At 33.9% G+C, this 20,329-nt stretch overlaps 1 protein-coding gene and 1 long non-coding RNA gene across 5 annotated transcripts in view; one reads left to right on the forward strand and one right to left on the reverse strand.

Moving 5' to 3' along the window:
* Positions 1-20,329, forward strand: part of LOC127876424 (semaphorin-2A-like) — a 169,280-nt gene that overhangs the window by 49,032 nt on the left and 99,919 nt on the right. For all 4 annotated transcript variants that reach the window (XM_052421699.1, XM_052421702.1, XM_052421701.1 and 1 more), the window contains exon 3: positions 15,812-15,876. The gene's annotated coding sequence lies outside the window, so the exon portion shown is untranslated. The remainder of the gene's footprint in view (positions 1-15,811; positions 15,877-20,329) is intronic.
* Positions 830-20,329, reverse strand: part of LOC127876433 (uncharacterized) — a 114,052-nt gene continuing 94,552 nt past the window's right edge. The window contains exon 2 of the long non-coding RNA XR_008047854.1: positions 830-1,312. This is a non-coding gene — a long non-coding RNA (uncharacterized LOC127876433). The remainder of the gene's footprint in view (positions 1,313-20,329) is intronic.

A 20,329-nucleotide genomic window follows, 5' to 3' on the forward strand; every position in this document is an offset into this window, starting at 1 on the left:
TTACGTACGATAATTTATTTAGTTCTTAATAATTAATTATTCTGTCCATTGCGGTCTTAGTGAATGTTATTTCTATCGTATTTCATTTTCAGTTAGCATTAAATGCTACCATTCTTCGACCTATGCGAATTAGCGTTAAGCGCTAATATTCTTTGATCCATAATAGATGTAAATAATTAAAGAAGTCGATTATATAAACAGCCCATTTTATTCTCTGTAATATATCCAAAAACATTGTGTTAATTTATTAAAACAAGATAAATATTCACATGCATAAATATCATTTATAATATATACGTACATATGCAACGATATTGATTCTTATTATATATTAATAAATCACACAGAATATTATTCAATTTCACTAACAGTTTTCAAGCGTTAACATTGTTTTATCAAATCCTAAAATAAAGAAATTATTTATTTATGAGAAAACAGTACTATTTGTTTTACTAATATGATACTTATAAAATAGCAATTATCATAAATACACAATATATATTTATTTGGATATTATGCAGTCAAACAACTTTCCTAAATACTCTACATTGAATGTAGCTGAAACAAATTAAAGTAGTAAACAATAATTTAAGTATGAATATATTTATTTGCAGCAAACAATAATTTAGGTTTGAAAATAAATAAGTAGCAACAGCTCACCTGTAATATATCCAAAAACATTGTGCTCAAGTCGCGCAAAGCGTTTTCTTAAATATTCTTACGGTGGCTACTTTCTGAAATTTGATCAGACTTTTCCAAATACGTTTCTCACCTGGTCTCACGTGGTACGCTGATTCACCTACTTTTTAACCAGGTTTTCCGAAGGAAAAAACTGGTTATTAGATTGGCGAATGCGGGCGGGCTGGCTGGCTGGCTGGCTGGCTGGCGGGCGGGCGGAACAAGCTTGTCCGGGCCATAACTATGTCGTTCATTGTCAGATTTTAAAATCATTTGGCACATTTGTTCACCATCATTGGACGGTGTGTCGCGCGAAATAATTACGTCGATATCTCCAAGGTCAAGGTCACACTTTGAGTTCAAAGGTAAAAAATGGCCATAAATGAGCTTGTCCTGGCCATAACTATGTCATTCATTGTGAGATTTTAAAATCATTTGGCACATTTGTTCACCATCATGGGACGGTGTGTCGCACGAAAGAATCACGTCAATATCTCCAATGTCAAGGTCGCCACGACTAAAAATAGATTTTTTTTAAAAACAAACTTACAAAGGGGGTTTATTTTGTTTGTTCATTTCAAAAGTTCAGTTTGAGTTTTCTCCCTTTATCAGATTTTTTTTTCACAATGAAAACCTGGTTTTGTGACAATTTTGTCCCTTGTTTATATTTGTTCGGGTCAAAGCTGTTAACCCTTAGTCATGGAACTTTCTGGAAGTTTCCACTGCTTACGTTTGCGTTCTTGATTTGGTTAACAATTAAGATTGGAATGTGCTACTCTTTCTCTTAGCTAAGCTGTTTTCTTATAGTACATCAAGGTAGTTTTTATACGCCCGTCTATGACGGGACGTATTATGGTATACCCCGCGTCTGTCCGTCCGTCCGTCCGTCTGTCCGTCCGTCCGTCTGTCCGTCCGTCTGTTAATGTCGTACGCTACGTCAAATATCCTTTGACAGATTTTCTTCAAATTTTAACACAATCTTAATATTGATAAACCCTGATCCCCTTTCGTTTTTGACGGAATTCTGAATTGTCGTTCCAGAGTTATGGGACTTTGTTCGTCAAAATTTCGTGATTTCATTGAATGTCCTACTGTAGCTCAAATATCCTTCGATGGATTTTTTTCAAATTTCAACACAATCTTAATATTGATAAACCCTGATCCCCTTTCGTTTTTGACGGAATTCTGAATTGTCGTTCCAGAGTTATGGGACTTTGTTCGTCAAAATTTCGTGATTTCATTGAATGTCCTACCGTAGCCGTCCGTCCGTCCGTCTGTTAATGTCGTACGCTACGTCAAATATCCTTTGACAGATTTTCTTCAAATTTTAACACAATCTTAATATTGATAAACCCTGATCCCCTTTCGTTTTGACGGAATTCTGAATTGTCGTTCCAGAGTTATGGGACTTTGTTCGTCAAAATTTCGTGATTTCATTGAATGTCCTACTGTAGCTCAAATATCCTTCGATGGATTTTTTTTTTTTTTTTTTTAGTATCCCTGAAAAATTGAACAAGGTGAGCTTTTTTCTATTCCGATTGTACACTACCACTTACCCATCTACATTTCTCTTTTATTATTGGTCAAAATATCTATAACAGGTTTACTTCAACTCCATATCCTCTAAAGAAATGCATACATATACTCAAAAAAAGATATGGTATGAATGTCAAGGAGACGGCGCTCCATGCTCATGTACTTATAAAATAAACCATGTATTCAAATACAAATAAACTGAAGTAAAAAAATGATTCAAAGGGTTATTTATTACCTTACTACTTCATTGGCGAACGACGGGCGTATCATGCGCTCATGGCGCAGCTCCTCAGTTCAATATGATAGAGTTTGTAGCTCACCTGGCACAAAAAGTGTACCGATACGGTTTTGTAAAAACTGGGCTTAATGAGTTTCTTAATTCTTTAAGTATTTCTAACAATATATTAAAGTTATTCTAAAAAATATGCAATAGTTATTTTAAACAATATGCAATAGTTATTTTAAACAATATGCACTAGTTATTTTAAACAATATGCAATAGTTATTTTAAACAATATGCACTAGTTATTTTAAACAATATGCAATAGTAATTATAAAATTTTGTTAATTGAAATTAATTAAAACTTTATTAATCATGATTAATTCAAATTATTAAATAAGTTAAAATGAAAATTTAAATATTACAAATATTTCATAAGAATGTGATTTTAATTGGATTACACAATATCCAATATACACATTCTTACGTTTCAATCTCGTATGCTATTGTGTGTAAATGCTCTTGCAACAATTGGCCATTGATAATACTATAGCATATAATACACCGATCAAGTTTGTATGCCTTTTCAACAATGTTGAAGTTCGTACAGGCAATATAATTCTACCAAAATCATCCTCAATCTGTCCCTTGTGTAAACCATTTCTGAGAACACCTTAAATGCGTGATTTAAAAGAGTTCTGTGTTTCACCTACCATAAAGTTAAAACAGATTTTTTGTCAATTTTTAGCTCCACTGGCCAGAGGCCAGCCCTTATGTCATGGTCCTGTGTCCGTCGTGCGTGCGTCCGTGCGTTTATTTTTTCTTTAAACATTTTCTTCTCCTAAAGTACTGGTCCAATTCTGATGAAATTTCTCAGGAATGTTCCTTGGATGAAACTCTTTCAAATTTGTTCAAATTATGCCCCTGGGGTTAAATTTGACCCCGTTCTTGGGGTCACAAAATTGAAAATTTCCTTATATAAGGCCTATTTTGTGAAAACTTTCAAAATCTTTTCGTCCGTAACCATTGGGCCTAGGGTTATCAAATAGGGTATGTAGAGACATCTAATAGTCCTCTACCAGATTTCTTCAAATTATGCCCCTGGGGTTAAATTTGACCCTGCCCCGGGTGTCACAAAATTGAACAAATGCTTATATAAAGCCTATTTTAAAACTTTAAAAATCTTTTTTTCCATAACCGTAGGGCCTAGGGCTACCAAATTCGGTATGTAGTGACATCTAATAGTTTTCTACTTAGTTTGTTCAAATTATGCCCCTGGGGTCAAATTTGACCCTGCCCCGGGGGTCACAAAAATGAACACATGCTTAATATATCTGCGGCCCGCGAAATCTCCCCTTCATTTTACACTGGTAGATTCTGCCTAAGCATTTTTAAAACGAGGGATATAATTGGCTGTCGTTTCCCAATCTTCCAATTAAAATCGGTTTCATAAAATGTGTTTGGTATTTCGTATGCAAATGGCGCTGTTGAGAAGCGAAAATTATGATTATTGAAATGACAAATATCAATTGAATTAACAACTGACATCATATAGTTTGATAGGCATAATGAAATGTGTTTGTCAACGAAAAAGACTACATTTTAGATACAAGAAACACATATTTTGTTTAAAAATGTGCACAGTGAATTTGTGTCACGGAAACCAGTGTTTCTGTTTGCAAATAGGGAGTTCAGTCTTCTTGCGAAGTAAAACAATTTAGAAGAGGATCTTTCCAACATGGAAATAGACAAACATGATTTGATTTATATGAAAGTGGATCTGTGTATAATCAGATTCATATGCATATTCTGCTTTATTATGTTTGTCAAGCTGTTCAGTTAATTGAAATAGCATTGAACTAAAGATGTAAAATGCAAGATATTGAAAGGTAAACAAATTTTATATATTAGGCCTAAATTAAAATTGAGTTTGTTTGCCCTTTACCGACCGACCCACTTTTTACCCCCCCGACCCAAAAAAATTTATTGCGATTTCTGAAAACGTATTTTTTTTATTTTCGTTTTTTTCGACGATGATAAAAGAGCCGAAAGCAATATTTATTCATGCGCGTATTTATATCCCTGGCTATTATTATCGCCCCTGACCGATCTAGGTCGCTCCGATGGTTGGAATTTCATACGCCCCAGAATAGACAGTAATGCAAGCGTCTATAACCAGCATCGCGATCGGCGGTGTTCCGTGAAAATGGCCGAACGACATCATACTTAACCATTGGTTCGCGAAAGTAGTCGGACATATACGACTTTACGTTCGTTGTACACATGTTGTTAACGTGATCCAAGATGGCGGACAATTAAAAGAAATAACGATGCTCAGCGAGAACAAATAACTATCGAATTTACGACGGACATCATATAATTAGTATCGATTAATGAAAAGAGCGTGTCATTCTACGATGGAGCATAGGTTTTAGATACAAATAAAACTCTCTTTTTTTTGCAAATTTATGAACTGAATGTCACAGAACAAGTGATGAAGTGTTTGAAAATTGGAATGCAGTCTACTCGCAAAGAAAAATACATCTAACAGTTACAGGATTTTTTTTGTCGAAAATGCAAAATAAAAGACAAACATGATTTGATTTATATGCAAGTGGATCTGTGTTTAATCAGATTCATGTGCATATTCTGCTTTATTATGTTTGCCACACTGAACAGTTTACTGTAATGGTGTCCAGTCATTACACCCCCTGGACGTTACACCCCTGGTCTTTACACCCTCTAAGCCTGGACATTACACCCACCAAGATATTGATTAGATTAGAAAGGTGTAATCAACTTATGAACCACTAATTGGATTTGTCATGTAAGATGACACTGATGAGATTAATGGTTGCTCAAATTATTTAATTGAGCAGCCATCATTTAAAACATTAATTTTTATTTCACCAGAATGACTGTAACAATATGCATCTAAATAATAAATACTTTTTTTCAAGAATATACAGACAGAAAAAACTTGAAGAAATAAAAATAAAGATAAATAAAATAAATAATTATGGAAACGGCCTCAAATACATAAGGACTAAGGCAATATCTTTATCTCAGTGTATCACATCTGTTACTTAAGTTTTATTTCTATTGTAGTAACCATAGTATTTCACTTATCTATAGATATATCTATTTGATTAGCAGTGCATAAGATGCATGCAGTGTTATGTCTCTGATGGTATCCGGAGAAGTGCCCCCCCCGGAGAACTGCCCCCCGGAGAACTGCCCCCTTATTTTAAAGGTGGCGGAGAGGTGCCCCCCCATCAAATCGGTAGGGGCGGAGAACTGCCCCCCTGTCAGAATTTAGTAGGCGGATATCTGCCCCCCCATCAAATCTGTAGGGGCGGAGAACTGCCCCCCGGTGTCATATTAGTTATTAGTTACGTAGTGAAAACAATACTTACGGGTAATTTTACGTTATCGCCGTACACATTTTATCCGGTAACAATTTAATTTCAGTACAAGTATATTACCATTTATCGAACTGAATAACACAAATTGTCTAGAGGTATGTGATAATACTGTTTAAGGCCCTTGGTACGCATCTGCACCACTCACTATACATGAATGCCTTGTAAAAGTCGTCTTTTAATAAGAGCGCGAAACAGAGTCGAGATCCACACAGGAAACGCGTGCGTGTTAATACTGGCAATGTGTTGCAACTAAATATAGACGTGCAACTCGGTACTTATGGAGGAAAAGTTACATCGGAATTAATTTACATTATAAAGATAGTATTGACCCATGGAAAAAAAGTTAAATGACATAAAAAAGTAAATTGATAGGCAAGGCAAAGGCAATAATTTAGCTGACTTGAAGAAAAAAATGAAGTGAAGTTGAATTTATAAGCAATTTATTTATGTTGTTTAGTTAATTCATGTCTTCTAGCACCTTATCCGTCGGTAGCATCGCCAGACCGTCGAGTCGTCCGCAGTTTGCATTTTGAGCAGATCATGTCGACATGCCAAACAAACAAAATCGGTAACAGTTGCTTTAATTAGCAGCTAATAAGGCAGGCAGAGAACTTGTTACCGTTAACGATAAGTACCGCGATCTTTTAATCTTTTAATTGGTAGACCGGACCGACCTTAATTGTTAAGAACTTGTTAGCTTTAAATAAAGCCGCATACGGGTTTATTATATTGAACCGTCCAAATCCGTAATTGGCGAAAACAAACAAATAAATTATTGTTTTCAGCTGGCATAAGGATGGATTAAATTGCATGCTAATTGTTTGTTTTTATTACGGGGAAAATATCAAATAATTCAGCCGCGAAAACTTTTTATTAGCAAAAAGTTATTTGTTTTTCTTTGTTCACATTGACGAAAATCACGTGATTATAAAGTTGGCGACGTGACGACGTCCATGCCGAGGTAGGTATTTTATGCCGTTTTAAAACTTTTATTACTTGTACAACTTTATATTACTTTTGAAATTTCACTCAATTTCCATACATAATATCAAACATAATAGCAAGAAAGTTACTGGCGTTATTGTCATTATAATACTCGCTTTATATATCACCGCTATTTCTTTAATTAGGGGGCACTTCTCCGGGTCATCAATTCTGACAGGGGGGCAGTTCTCCGCCCCTTATTAATCAGCAGGGGGGCAGTTCTCCGCCCTATACAAAAACAGTGAGGGGGCAGTTCTCCGCCCAGTGAAAAATCTTTGGGGGGCAGTTCTCCAGGGGGGCACTTCTCCTAGAGCCGTCTCTGATATTGACAATGAAGCAAATCTGCCCTTAGGCTATTTCATATCACTCAAACAAAAGGAGGTAACTTGCTATTAATTTAAAGCAAGTATTAATAAAGTAAAAATATCCTATATATGTTGGTTTCAGTGAGTTTGTTAGATATTGAAATAGAAGTAACATATTGTCACTGTATGATATATAAAATTTTACTGCAGACTTCAAAGTTCATTAATTACAATATCATTAAACTTTAAAGTCAGAATTGATAATGAAAGATCATTGAAGAAATACTTTTTTATAATGAAACACAAGTAACAGGAATCTGTCACTTACTGTAGCAATCAAAACATGTTTTCACAGTTTATGGGAGGGCCCTAATTGGCACTAGTCTGTGTATCTTTTATGGCCCCTAATAAACAGTTAGAGGGTCTTTGTATGGCCCTAATGTGGCCCAAATAGGTCCAATCTTTATCTAAGTGGCCCAGTGTAACTGTTAGTTTTACAAACTGTGTTTCATAAATGATGACACAAAACTGTGTCAATGATTTAAAACACTAAATTGGGGCATGAGTCTTAATGCAACATAAGATCAACTTAATTATTTGAATGATAACAAAAATATATATTACATGTATAATCCCCCATGTCTCTACCCATTTCCCTTTTCCTGCATAAATACCATTCTGTTACATATCATATCATATTTTTAGAAAAATTATATTTTTGTTAATAAAATGTAAATCATAAGACCATTAAATTGAATTTCATTTATGTAAAAATAAGAAAGTATTATTAGTATTCCAAACTTTCCACATGATGTAGTTGGTTAATATGTAACAAATAGTTTCTAATTATTAATAATTAATGGTATGTTTTTATAGAGACTAATAATTATATAAGTTATATAAACAGATAAAACACAGATACCAAGTTATACCCAGTATTGTCCATAAGACCATTAAATTGAATTTCATTTATGTAAAAATAAGAAAGTATTATTAGGATTCCAAACTTTCCACATGATGTAGTTGATTAAAATGTAACGAATAGTTTCTAATTATTAATAACTAATGGATATGTTTTTATAGAGACTAATAAATATATACGTTATATAAACAGATAAAACACAGATACCAAGTTATACCCAGTATTGTCCATAAGACCATTAAATTGAATTTCATTTATGTAAAAATAAGAAAGTATTATTAGGATTCCAAACTTTCCACATGATGTAGTTGATTAAAATGTAACAAATAGTTTCTAATTATTAATAATTAATGGATATGTTTTTATAGAGACTAATAACTATTATATAAGTTATATAAACAGATAAAACACAGATACCAAGTTATACCCAGTATTGTCCATAAGACCATTAAATTGAATTTCATTTATGTAAAAATAAGAAAGTATTATTAGGATTCCAAACTTTCCACATGATGTAGTTGTTTAATATGTAACAAATAGTTTCTAATTATTAATAATTAATGGATATGTTTTTATAGAGACTAATAATTATATAAGTTATATAATTGTGTAGGTTAAAGTTTATAAATGAGTATTTACAAAAATAAATTGGTCAAGAATGGCGCAGCTAATAAGCTTAAACCAAGTTGGTGTTTTAAATTATTTATCAGTTACAAGACCATTTGATAACAACGGAAAATGCCCTAAGGTCAAAAATCGCATGATGTCATGGAGCTCAAATTATATAGATCTACAATGTTTATAATAGGAAGAAGAAAATCTAATATGCTGCCATAATCCACAGTTATCACATGAAACAGCAAAATCAGAACTATTAACACGCTTTTTTTTACAATTTGAATCAATACACCAAAATATTTGTTTTGGGGGCATTTCGACAGAGAAACAATGTATACCTATAGTATGATATTCTCTAAAATTGTTCTGGTATATATGGGGACAATGAGTAAAAACAATTTGCATTGAGTATTTGTCTTATTAACTTTGTTACCTTTGATGTTTTGATATTCTTTTGCCACGACATAAAGATGCAATATTCTTTAGAATTCATAAAATCAAACAACATCTTCAAATGAATTTTAATAATAATGGTGTGAACAAACTCCTTTAATTTTAGGTGTTATTATTACACTTTGATAATTAACAAATTATTTGAAAAGATCAAAGAACAATGTTTTTCACACCAAAAAATTGTTATTTCCTTATTAACACTGCACATCAATAAGACAGACAAACAAACAATAAGATACACTTGGACAGACCCCCATTAGACACACATTAAAGCAGAAACATCATTAATCAAGTGAAGTGTGCCCCATGGTAGGTGTGATCACACCTTAGTAACCTAATCAATTATGTTTACATCTTGGTGGGTGTAATGTCCAGGCTTAGAGGGTGTAATGACTAGGGGTGTAACGTCCAGGGGGTGTAACGACTGGAAATCACTGTAATGGCATGTTAGTGAAATGGATATGTAAAGGTAAACTTATTTAATTTATTAATGTCTCTTAGCTAAATACATCGACAACACTCAAGTATATATGTTTAAAGCGTTAGTATATCCACAAACTGAAACTAACACCCTTAATTTATTTCCCCAAATCAAGTTTTCATGCTTATGTTAGTTGCAATAATACAACTCCCAGCTATTGACCCTCTGAGCTGTACGTATGTACTCAAAAAAGCTCAGAGCATTCAAGAAGAAATAATGCTTTATAATAATGTTCAGTTTGCCCTTTTATGAATTTACTTTTCCATGCTGAGACTATGCACTAACCGGTCAAACACTTAAAATTGAGGCCTGTAAAAACTTCAACAGGCCTGTGAATTGTTTCTCCTGGTAGGCAAGTCTGGCCTGTAAAATGTGATGGTCTTTCGCCACGTCTGAATTTTTCCATTAAAGGCTTTAAGCTGTCTTTCTACACTCCTTCAATGCTTGTTGCATGCTAATTAAGCCCAATTTAAGGGAAAGGTTTAAGTTAAAAATAAAAGCTGTCTGGCTGTTAAATAATTACAAATGCATTTGAGCAATTAAAATCATATAATGAACAAATATTTGATGTAATAACACACAAGCATGCATTTGATATTAATATATGCAAGAAACAGCAAACAAGATAATGTTAAGCTACATAGGGCTTCGTACACTGCAACAGTTCTTTAATAAAAGTGTTTTAAATATTCATAGACTATTAGTGTATTAAAAATATAATTTCTCAAATAAAATAAAATAATTTTCCTACCTACCTACCCACCTGTAAAATTTAGGGTCGGTAAAGGGCAAACCAACAATATTTTAATTGTGGCCTTAATTTAACTCAGTTTAAAGGGATCTTTTCACGCTTTGGTAAATTGACAAAATTGAAAAAAGTTGTTTCAGATTCGCAAATTTTCGTTTTTGTTATGATATTTGCGAGGAAACAGTAATACTGAACATTTACCATGGTCTAATATAGCCATTATATGCATCTTTTGACGATTTTGAAACCTAAAAATTATAAAGCGTTGCAACGCGAAACGATTGAATAATTTGGAGAGTTCTGTTTTTGTCGTTAAATTTTGTGAAACTACGAAGATTGCTTATATAAGGTATAAAATACGTCACATTGTGTACTCGGCGGAATAGCTCAGTAGGCTAAAGCGTTTTTACTTCAGGACTCTGGCAGGACTCCAGGGGTCACTGGTTCGAAACCTGGTCCGGGCAATGTTCTTTTCCTTTTTTAAATTTTATTCTTGATTTTTTACTGGAGCTTTTACGATCCAATTTTTACATTTATCGACATAAAGCATTTAATGAATAAGTTAAAAAAATGCCAAAATCTGTGAAAAGGCCCCTTTAATACATCATTAACACAAGAAGAACACTCAAGTGTGTTTGTTTATATTGAGTCCATTAACCTTGATTGTATTTAACATTTTATACAAAAATTTGTATTGTTTTGTTTGTTTTCACCAAATGGTTAGTATTGTTCTTTTATGATAACATTCTCAAAATTCTTGTTTTATTATAGGCCCTATTTATCAACAAAAAAATTTGAATGACATAATTTTATGATTTATAAACAGATAGCAAAAAATATTTGTTCAAGATAAACTTAACAACAAATTGTTACATTGAAATTAAGTGATTTTAATATTCAGTAGCAAAAAAGTAAGGAGAATCCAACTTAAAAAAGATGTATCAATTGAAAGTTTATTCTACCAATGCTGTCAACAATCCCCTTGTTTATAACATGGCTGCCGCTAAGTCTATTACTAGCAACCTATCAGAGAATAGGTCAGGTACCTTATTTCAATATATGGCAATCCTAGTATTTTTCAAAAACAAACACGACAGGTAACCAATGTCAGATGGAAAAAGTAAAGGAAAGTTAGGACAAGCTCATTGTGTGTCATGATATCTCTTTAAACCTCATGCCATATGCAAGTAGTGTTGCCATGATCGCAACATCTTGATGAATTATAATTCAATTTTTTGTCTCATAAACATTTACTTTGTTTAACAAACAACCTCTACAAAGTTATCATTCCTTCTGCCTTTCGACACCTCATGAACCTGAAAAACTCGTAACTTTATGTTTCCTCAGGCAAATATCTTCTTTGTACAATAAACAATTTCTTCACCATGTTAACAATCCTGCTACACTCACTAATGCCTCAAGAATGAAGTTAAGTTCAGGTGATCTATGTCATTAGGTATTTTGCATTTGTCATGAACTATATAAGTAACAGAAACTTTGAAACCTACAAACACTTTGGAATTTTGGAAAAAGATTCATGATTGAATGAAGGAACTTTCATTAATCTTGTAGAACATGCGTAGATTTGACCTTCAGCATCTTAAAATATGTGAAATAGAAAGAAGGACAATATCTTTTGAAGAGATAAATGTACCTACGTTATAAGCAAAGGACCTGTGCGACAATACCCAGACTTTTGTGTCTGTTTAGTTAACACCGTAGTAACGTTTTCCATACATAAAAAATGCTCACCCTTTCAATTTTAAGCGCCCAGTGGGACGAGGGATAGAAAGAGAAAGTCACATGCTTGAGTACATTTCAATCCATGCGCATTGCACGCTTTTTTCACATAAAAGAACAGTGGAGCGATACAGGGCCACCATGGCCCTCTTGTTTCCGATAGCTTTTGCTGTTGTGCGACATGGTGGAATACGTACTGTTTGCGGTAGATGTCGTAAAGTGAAAGTCGTGATAGTGAACTACGTACGGTTTGTGGTGAAGGAGTAAAGGCAAAAAGAAAGTAAACAAGCGGATGCGGCAGTTCAGGAAAATTGTAGTAAATAAATTCGTAACGAAAGACATATTTAAATGAGGTATTGATTAAAATTGAATAACACTTCCAAGAGGGAAATTTTTCAAATATTTGGGGGAAAAATATATACTCTAGAGATGGGGGAAGGGGGCCGAATAACGCAGAATATTTCATCCAAAAAAAACATTGAGCCCTGACCAATCTTTCATGTGCCCTGACCCAAGTATTATCTTTTAGAAAGGTAGTTGGCGTAAATGCCGACTTTGAAATAAAGTTTGCAATTTACGTTTCTTAATAATTAAATTGAAAACAAAAGTTTAACTATTGTGGGTTTTCTCACTTGTAAGATGCATATTCACCGCATGAAATTTGTGTTATCATTGTCAAACCACATATCAGTGTTAGTAGATAAAAATTATACTACGGGAGTGCACAACATTATGTGTCCTTTCATGCCTTATTATGAGTATATTTCTTCAATGTCAAAATATATGGTATGTTAATATTTGATTTACACACAGTTTTCATTCTACACATTAAAGTCTCACTTTCACAGGCATGTTATGCGAAAATGGGTCTTATGCATTTTGGCCAGCGTATCTTGAACCCAACATGTGCATTTACGCAGTCTGGTCAGAGGCGATGTTGTTCGCTTTAAAGTCACTCAATGTGTTATGGTCTCATTATGTATCTTTTGACCATGAAAAATGAGTTGTGTCTTAAATTATGCAATAGCGAACAACTTCAGTGCCTTCAGCGCTTTGATTCCCCTATGTTAAATGCACATTTGGTGAGTAGGTGTTGCTATCATGACTGAATTTTATCTGCCTAAAATATTGTAAAACCATATCTAATAAAATATGAAGCTGTGTGTGTGTTTTGTGATTTTGATAAAGGATTGATGCTGTGCTTATATGTTTTGCTATCATGTAAGTGTTATTGCTTCAGTGGTTGAAAATAGATTCTGTAACGGAATTTGTCTGTACTAGATAGTATTTTCCAAAGTATATGGCTGCTATCATTACTGTTATGCTGATGTTGCATAGGGATAAATGTTAACAGGTTGTTTGGATGGATTTGCTGTATCAGGCTTGGCGAAATTGCCGGTCCGCCGGTCCTGACCGGCAGATTTTCATTTGGTCCGGCAGGATTAACAAGAATGCCGGTCCTGGCGACCGGCAAAATGTGAAATGACTACAAACAAATCTTTTTTTTTCAAAGTTGAAAATTCGAAGAGCAAACCCCTTACTACATCATGAAAATGAAATCGCTCATTGTTTTGATGTTTGCAAAAGGTTTGTTACGTACAATTAGCAAATCCAATTGGTTACACAACACCTACTTCAAACTCAGTCGAAAAATCGGCAACTGCCTTCTAACAAAAAAGATCTTGATAGCTTTGACATATTTTTCGAGTAGATAAGGACATTTAAATATCATAAAATATATAAATTCTTTATGAAGCATGGCTTTTAAAAAGGTTGTTTATTAAGTATAAACAATGTTCTAGTGATAACACAACCATTTGCGAACGCCATTTTTCAGAAGTGTAAAGAGAACAGTGCATTATGAGGCAGAGCTTTCATTGGACGAGCGAATTTAAATTTAGATTGAATGCAATACGTTACATGTACAAAGAACTGTTATATTGCATCATACACAGTGTCATGTAAAAATCGTGCTTCCCGGGGACTTTCTGATACCAGGCAAAAATGAAAATGAATCTCTGTTAACAATTACACTGCGTTAGCATGTAAATGAATCATCTTGATTATTTAATTAATTTCTCGTACACGTTCTGAAAAAGTAATGCCTTTATACTAAAATGATAATTAAATGTCAGGAAACTTGTTTTATACTGTGCGCAGTATATTTAACAGCCGGTCTGCTTCAAACTGCAATTTCATCAAAGTACATGCAATAATGTTTTAATCGTTTTGAATAATTATAATTTGATAATTATTCGGCTTGCACTTACGTTATTGAAATTAGCGCACCGAACCACTGATAGGGAATACATTGTGCATGTAATAAACACTGACACGCGAATTTTTCGCACCTTTATTGACATTACACAACATATTAACACCAATTAGCTGCCGGTGTCGTTTAACCTCTAAGCGATTAAAATCGGTTTAAGGGACGGTTGAATAAAACGATCAAGATGTGATCGCTGCCATCTTTGAATTTTCTAGTTGTTTTTTTTCGATCCGGCTCAATTTTGTCCGGACCGGCACATTTTCTGAAATGCCTGTCCGGATGACCGGCAGCTTTTTTCCACTTTCGCCAAGCCTGCTGTATAGGCTTTATTTTGGCCAGGAACAGTTCAAGATCATTAACTATATGATCTTTTTCTTGCCAAAATGGGCCTTAGGACATTATCTAACAGCCAAGCTCCAGATATACCCTGATGAGTAGTCTTGATGACTGCCAATAAGACCACTAAACTATGGGTGACTTCAAAACAGCAGGCAGTGGTTTTTGCACCATTTTTTGGAACGGGGCTTGGTTGCTTTGGATTGGGAAAATTCAGGGCGTTCTGAATAAAAATAAGTAATTAGTGTTGTTGTTGTTGTTTTGCTAAAAAATGCTTCAAAATTTAGATTTTTTTTTCGGTATTATATTTACTAAAGTTCAACGATTAACACAATGTTGTGATAAAAAATTATTATCTGGAAACCTTCAACTGGGAATTTTAAGGTCCTATTTGGAAAAAATATATACTGTTTCCATCGGGAATGGGACTGAATACCGGACCGAGTTTTGAAGGAAAAAAGCACTGGCAGGGTAGCTCTTGACCAGTACAGGCTGGTCTGAAAATACAAAGGTTGCAAATGGCATAAAACCTATTTTTGCATGAGCAGCTAATATGATTTCTGGTCCCATTTATTGACACTCAGTTACATATTTTGACTGGAGCCTAAAAGACAAATGTTAACTCAGAATATTTATTTTGATGTGCTTAAAATGTTTTAGAAAACTTATAGAAAGTCGTACAAATGTAAATGAAAGTTTTTTCATTTGGTCTATGTACTAAATGCCATTTTCAGTGTTGGAAAGTGGTAATCTTGCCGCAAAGTCCAAATTTTAAATTTGACATTTCCTTGTTTTAATCCTTTCTCATAAAGCAGCATTAACTGATTAAGATTGACTTACTTGATAAGAATTATGTCAAAGTGTTTTGCATATGCATATTTTGAAGTTTGGCATATCCTTACTTTAATCTATTCTTATGAAGCAGCATGATTACTTGTTCTTTATGAAAAGCAGCATTAATTGATATAGATTCACTTACCTGATAAGAATTATTGTAAAAATTGTTTTGTCTCTTAAGTTAAACATTTTTTACAGACTTTATAAGGACTTTATAATGCAATGCATACAACATGGTTTCACATTATCATTGCAGTGGACTTGATGTTACAAGGAGCAGCTAGAAATTGTGATTTGCTTTGCCAGCACAGACAAATATAGGTAAGTTTACAAATGAGACTCACTCTTGGATAACAGGGTTTAATGCATATGCATAAGAATTCATACCAGATCAGGGCCAAGCTTACATGGTCAAGCATCAACCTCACTATGGGCAACATTTTTTAAAGCTTGATGAAACTTGGTTAGTTTGTTTATCTTGACAATATCTAGCTTATAATCTGGATTGGCTTGACAATATCTAGCTTATAATCTGGATTGGCTTGACAATATCTAGCTTATAATCTGGATTGGGTGCGTCTTTAAACTAGCTTACCTGGTCATATCTTAAAAATAGCTTGTTACAACTTTAGAGGCAACATTTATTACTCATTCTTGAATGCATGTTTATCTTGCAAATATGAAAGCCATGTTAAAATCTAGGTCAAGTTGGGTCAAACACTTGTTGAACAAGTCAAGTCTCAAGGCCTAAATTAAAATTGAGTTTGTTTGCCCTTTACCGACCGACCCACTTTGTACCCCCCGACCCAAAAAAATTTATTGCGATTTCTGAAAACATATTTTTTTTATTTTCGTTTTTTTCGACGATGATAAAAGAGCCGAAAGCAATATTTATTCATGCGCCTATTTATATCCCTGTCTATTATTATCGCCCCTGACCGATCTAGGTCGCTCCGATGGTTGGAATTTCATACGCCCCAGAATAGACAGTAATGCAAGCGTCTATAACCAGCATCGCGATCGGCGGTGTTCCGTGAAAATGGCCGAACGACATCATACTTAACCATTGGTTCGCGAAAGTAGTCGGACATATACGACTTTACGTTCGTTGTACACATGTTGTTAACGTGATCCAAGATGGCGGACAATTAAAAGAAATAACGATGCTCAGCGAGAACAAATAACTATCGAATTTACGACGGACATCATATAATTAGTATCGATTAATGAAAAGAGCGTGTCATTCTACGATGGAGCATAGGTTTTAGATACAAATAAAACTCTCTTTTTTTTGCAAATGTATGAACTAATTGTCACAGAACAAGTGATGAAGTGTTTGAAAATTGGAATGCAGTCTACTCGCAAAGAAAAATACATCTAACAGTTACAGGATTTTTTTTGTCGAAAATGCAAAATAAAAGACAAACATGATTTGATTTATATGCAAGTGGATCTGTGTTTAATCAGATTCATGTGCATATTCTGCTTTATTATGTTTGCCACACTGAACAGTTTACTGTAATGGCATCTATGTTAGCGTTTCCGATCGCCAAAATCGCCAAAGGCGATTGAATCTTTCAGCTGGCGATTAAAGTTTAAAATATGAATGAAAATGGCGATTGCAAAAAACCCTGATATTTCTCTATAAGTATATAATATTCCCTACTTTTAAAGAGAACTCGGTACCGATTTCCACATGTAATCGCAATAAAAGCTCCAGGTGGTAATAGATAGTCCACTGATAAGAGATAACCGGATGCCCTTATCGTATATTCAAGCCACATAACACAGTCATGTATGCTGACAGATGCATCACGGGAAATTTTCGGGTAACTTTCCAGACGTCAAACTGTGATATTTAACGTCCAATCGGTTACGAGAATGTTTATGGAGGCGGAGTTATATAGCGATTATTATTTTTGATTGACGTCGGTCACAGAGTAAACGTTTATCGCAGCTTTATTAACAATGAATCACAATTGTAGCATTAATACGTGATATAAAACCGGTAAAGAAAGCAGTACATTAAAGGCGGTTTCGGGCATCATCATCACACCTATTTACCGTACTGTAAACAATCATTAATTATGAGAAGTTAATTGCAATTGGTGAGCAGTGTAAATTTACTTACGGCGAGTAAGTTGTGAAAAACAAAACCCGTTAATGATTTGATGCGGTAACAAATTAAATCCAGTGCATGTATATTTTATCATGTCTATTTGTAGAACTGATTTACACCGTTTTTCTACAGCGACGTGATAATAACTATTCACTATGCATTAATTCCGGTATGCCATGTAGAACCCGTGTTATAAGAAAGAGCGCGAAATTATTGCTGTCGTCTGCATTGCCAAGTTCTACGCATGCAAAGCATGCTTTTTTAAAAACAGACGATGTGTAACTAAATATAGCCTAGCCGCTCAGTACATGCAGTATTTAAGACTTACACATTTACCGGTTCGTTTGAATAAATTATATATTGCAACTATGGAAAAATATGTCAATTCAAGAATACATTGCAGTAAATGTATTTTTCAAGAATCAAGAAGCACCAGACTACGGCAAAAATTATTGGGAGAAGGGGGGGGGGGGGGGCGAATAGGAGTTACGCAAGACCCACCCAATCAAAGACCGGGGCATATCTCAAAGTTCTAACATTGTATACCTTTTATGCCAGTGCATGAAAATAAATATAAATGAAAATTTTTAAAAAAAATGAAATTATTTGATTTCACGGAACAAATAATTTATTTAAATGTGACTTCATTTAAAATTTAATACAGTCATTATTGATACCTATAGATCCATGATAATGATTATGTCATTCATTGAGCAATTAAGGTTATAATGTGGGTCGTCATCGTAGTGCTGAAATTTGGCTACTAATTGTTTTTCCTTAGCGCCAACCTAGGGCATGTTAGTGAAATGGATATGTAAAGGTAAACTTATTTAATTTATTAATGTCTCTTAGCTAAATACATCGACAACACTCAAGTATTTATGTTTAAAGCGTTAGTATATCCACAAACTGAAACTAACACCCTTAATTTATTTCCCAAAATCAAGTTTTCATGCTTATGTTAGTTGCAATAATACAACTCCCAGCTATTGACCCTCTGAGCTGTACGTATGTACTCATAAAAGCTCAGAGCATTCAAGAAGAAATAATGCTTTATAATAATGTTCAGTTTGCCCTTTTATGAATTTACTTTTCCATGCTGAGACTATGCACTAACCGGTCAAACACTTAAAATTGAGGCCTGTAAAAACTTCAACAGGCCTGTGAATTGTTTCTCCTGGTAGGCAAGTCTGGCCTGTAAAATGTGATGGTCTTTCGCCACGTCTGAATTTTTCCATTAAAGGCTTTGGGCTGTCTTTCTACACTCCTTCAATGCTTGTTGCATGCTAATTAAGCCCAATTTAAGGGAAAGGTTTAAGTTAAAAATCAGGGTTTTTTTCCCACTTTTTGGGAAGATAGCCCATGGCTTTGGAATTGGGAATTTTATCGGCATTTTCATGAAATTGGAAAAATGAATTAATTAGCCTTTTTTTCCACACGAAAAGTCCACTGATTATGGAAATGCTAAATTTGATTTAACTCTTTATAATCATTCAAATTAAAAGAAAATCATATAATACTTTGTAGATGTAATTGAATTAAAATTGAGATAAAATACAGATAAGACTTCTTTCTAAAAAAAAAAAAAAAAAAAAAAAAAAATTTTGAGGAATTTTTTGCCACATTTTGGGAAAAAAGTATACTTTTTGGGATTGGGAACATAGCCGAATTTTGGCTATAAAATCGGGCCAAAAAAAACCCTGAAAATAAAAGCTGTCTGGCTGTTAAATAATTACAAATGCATTTGAGCAATTAAAATCATATAATGAACAAATATTTGATGTAATAACACACAAGCATGCATTTGATATTAATATATGCAAGAAACAGCAAACAAGATAATGTTAAGCTACATAGGGCTTCGTACACTGCAACAGTTCTTTAATAAAAGTGTTTTAAATATTCATAGACTATTAGTGTATTAAAAATATAATTTCTCAAATAAAATAAAATAATTTTCCTACCTACCTACCCACCTGTAAAATTTAGGGTCGGTAAAGGGCAAACCAACAATATTTTAATTGTGGCCTGAACATTTGGTTTCTGTGAACACTCATTTGAGCATTTTAGGGCCATTTTGGCCCTCTTGTTTTATTCATTGTTCATGTACCACTTTGTTCATGAAATGGATTTCTCGAATAACATGTGACATTGATGTACCACCACTAACCTAACCCCAACACAAGTGAAATATCTAACAGTCAGGGCATGTAATGTGGGCGTCAGCATTTCTTGGATGGATATCAAAAACTGTGTTTGACATTTAACTGCCATTGTGTTTAATGTCAAAAAAAGCTTGCCTGCACACAATCAACCTTTTTTGCATGGTTTTGGAAAGGTTTCGGTAATTAATTGCTTGTTACATAAGCAATCAATTCTTGTTACTTAGGGAACAATCGCAACAATACAGCATTTTGATTAAAACTCAGACTCTGCTGGTTATCTTTCCATAACTATATGATCAATTAGGCTTTTAAAGTGCACCTACACAGCTCATAGCAGTTTTTTGTGGGAGGATTTGTTTATCGTCTCCTACCGGTTTCAAGGGAGGGAACTTATGGTTTGCACTCCGTCTGTCCTTCACACTTTTCTGGATCCTGCGATAACTTAAAAAGTTCTTCATATTTTTTCATGAAACTTGAAACATGGATAGAT

This window comes from Dreissena polymorpha, chromosome 4 (genome assembly GCF_020536995.1).
Source record: "Dreissena polymorpha isolate Duluth1 chromosome 4, UMN_Dpol_1.0, whole genome shotgun sequence".
NCBI lineage: Eukaryota > Metazoa > Mollusca > Bivalvia > Myida > Dreissenidae > Dreissena > Dreissena polymorpha.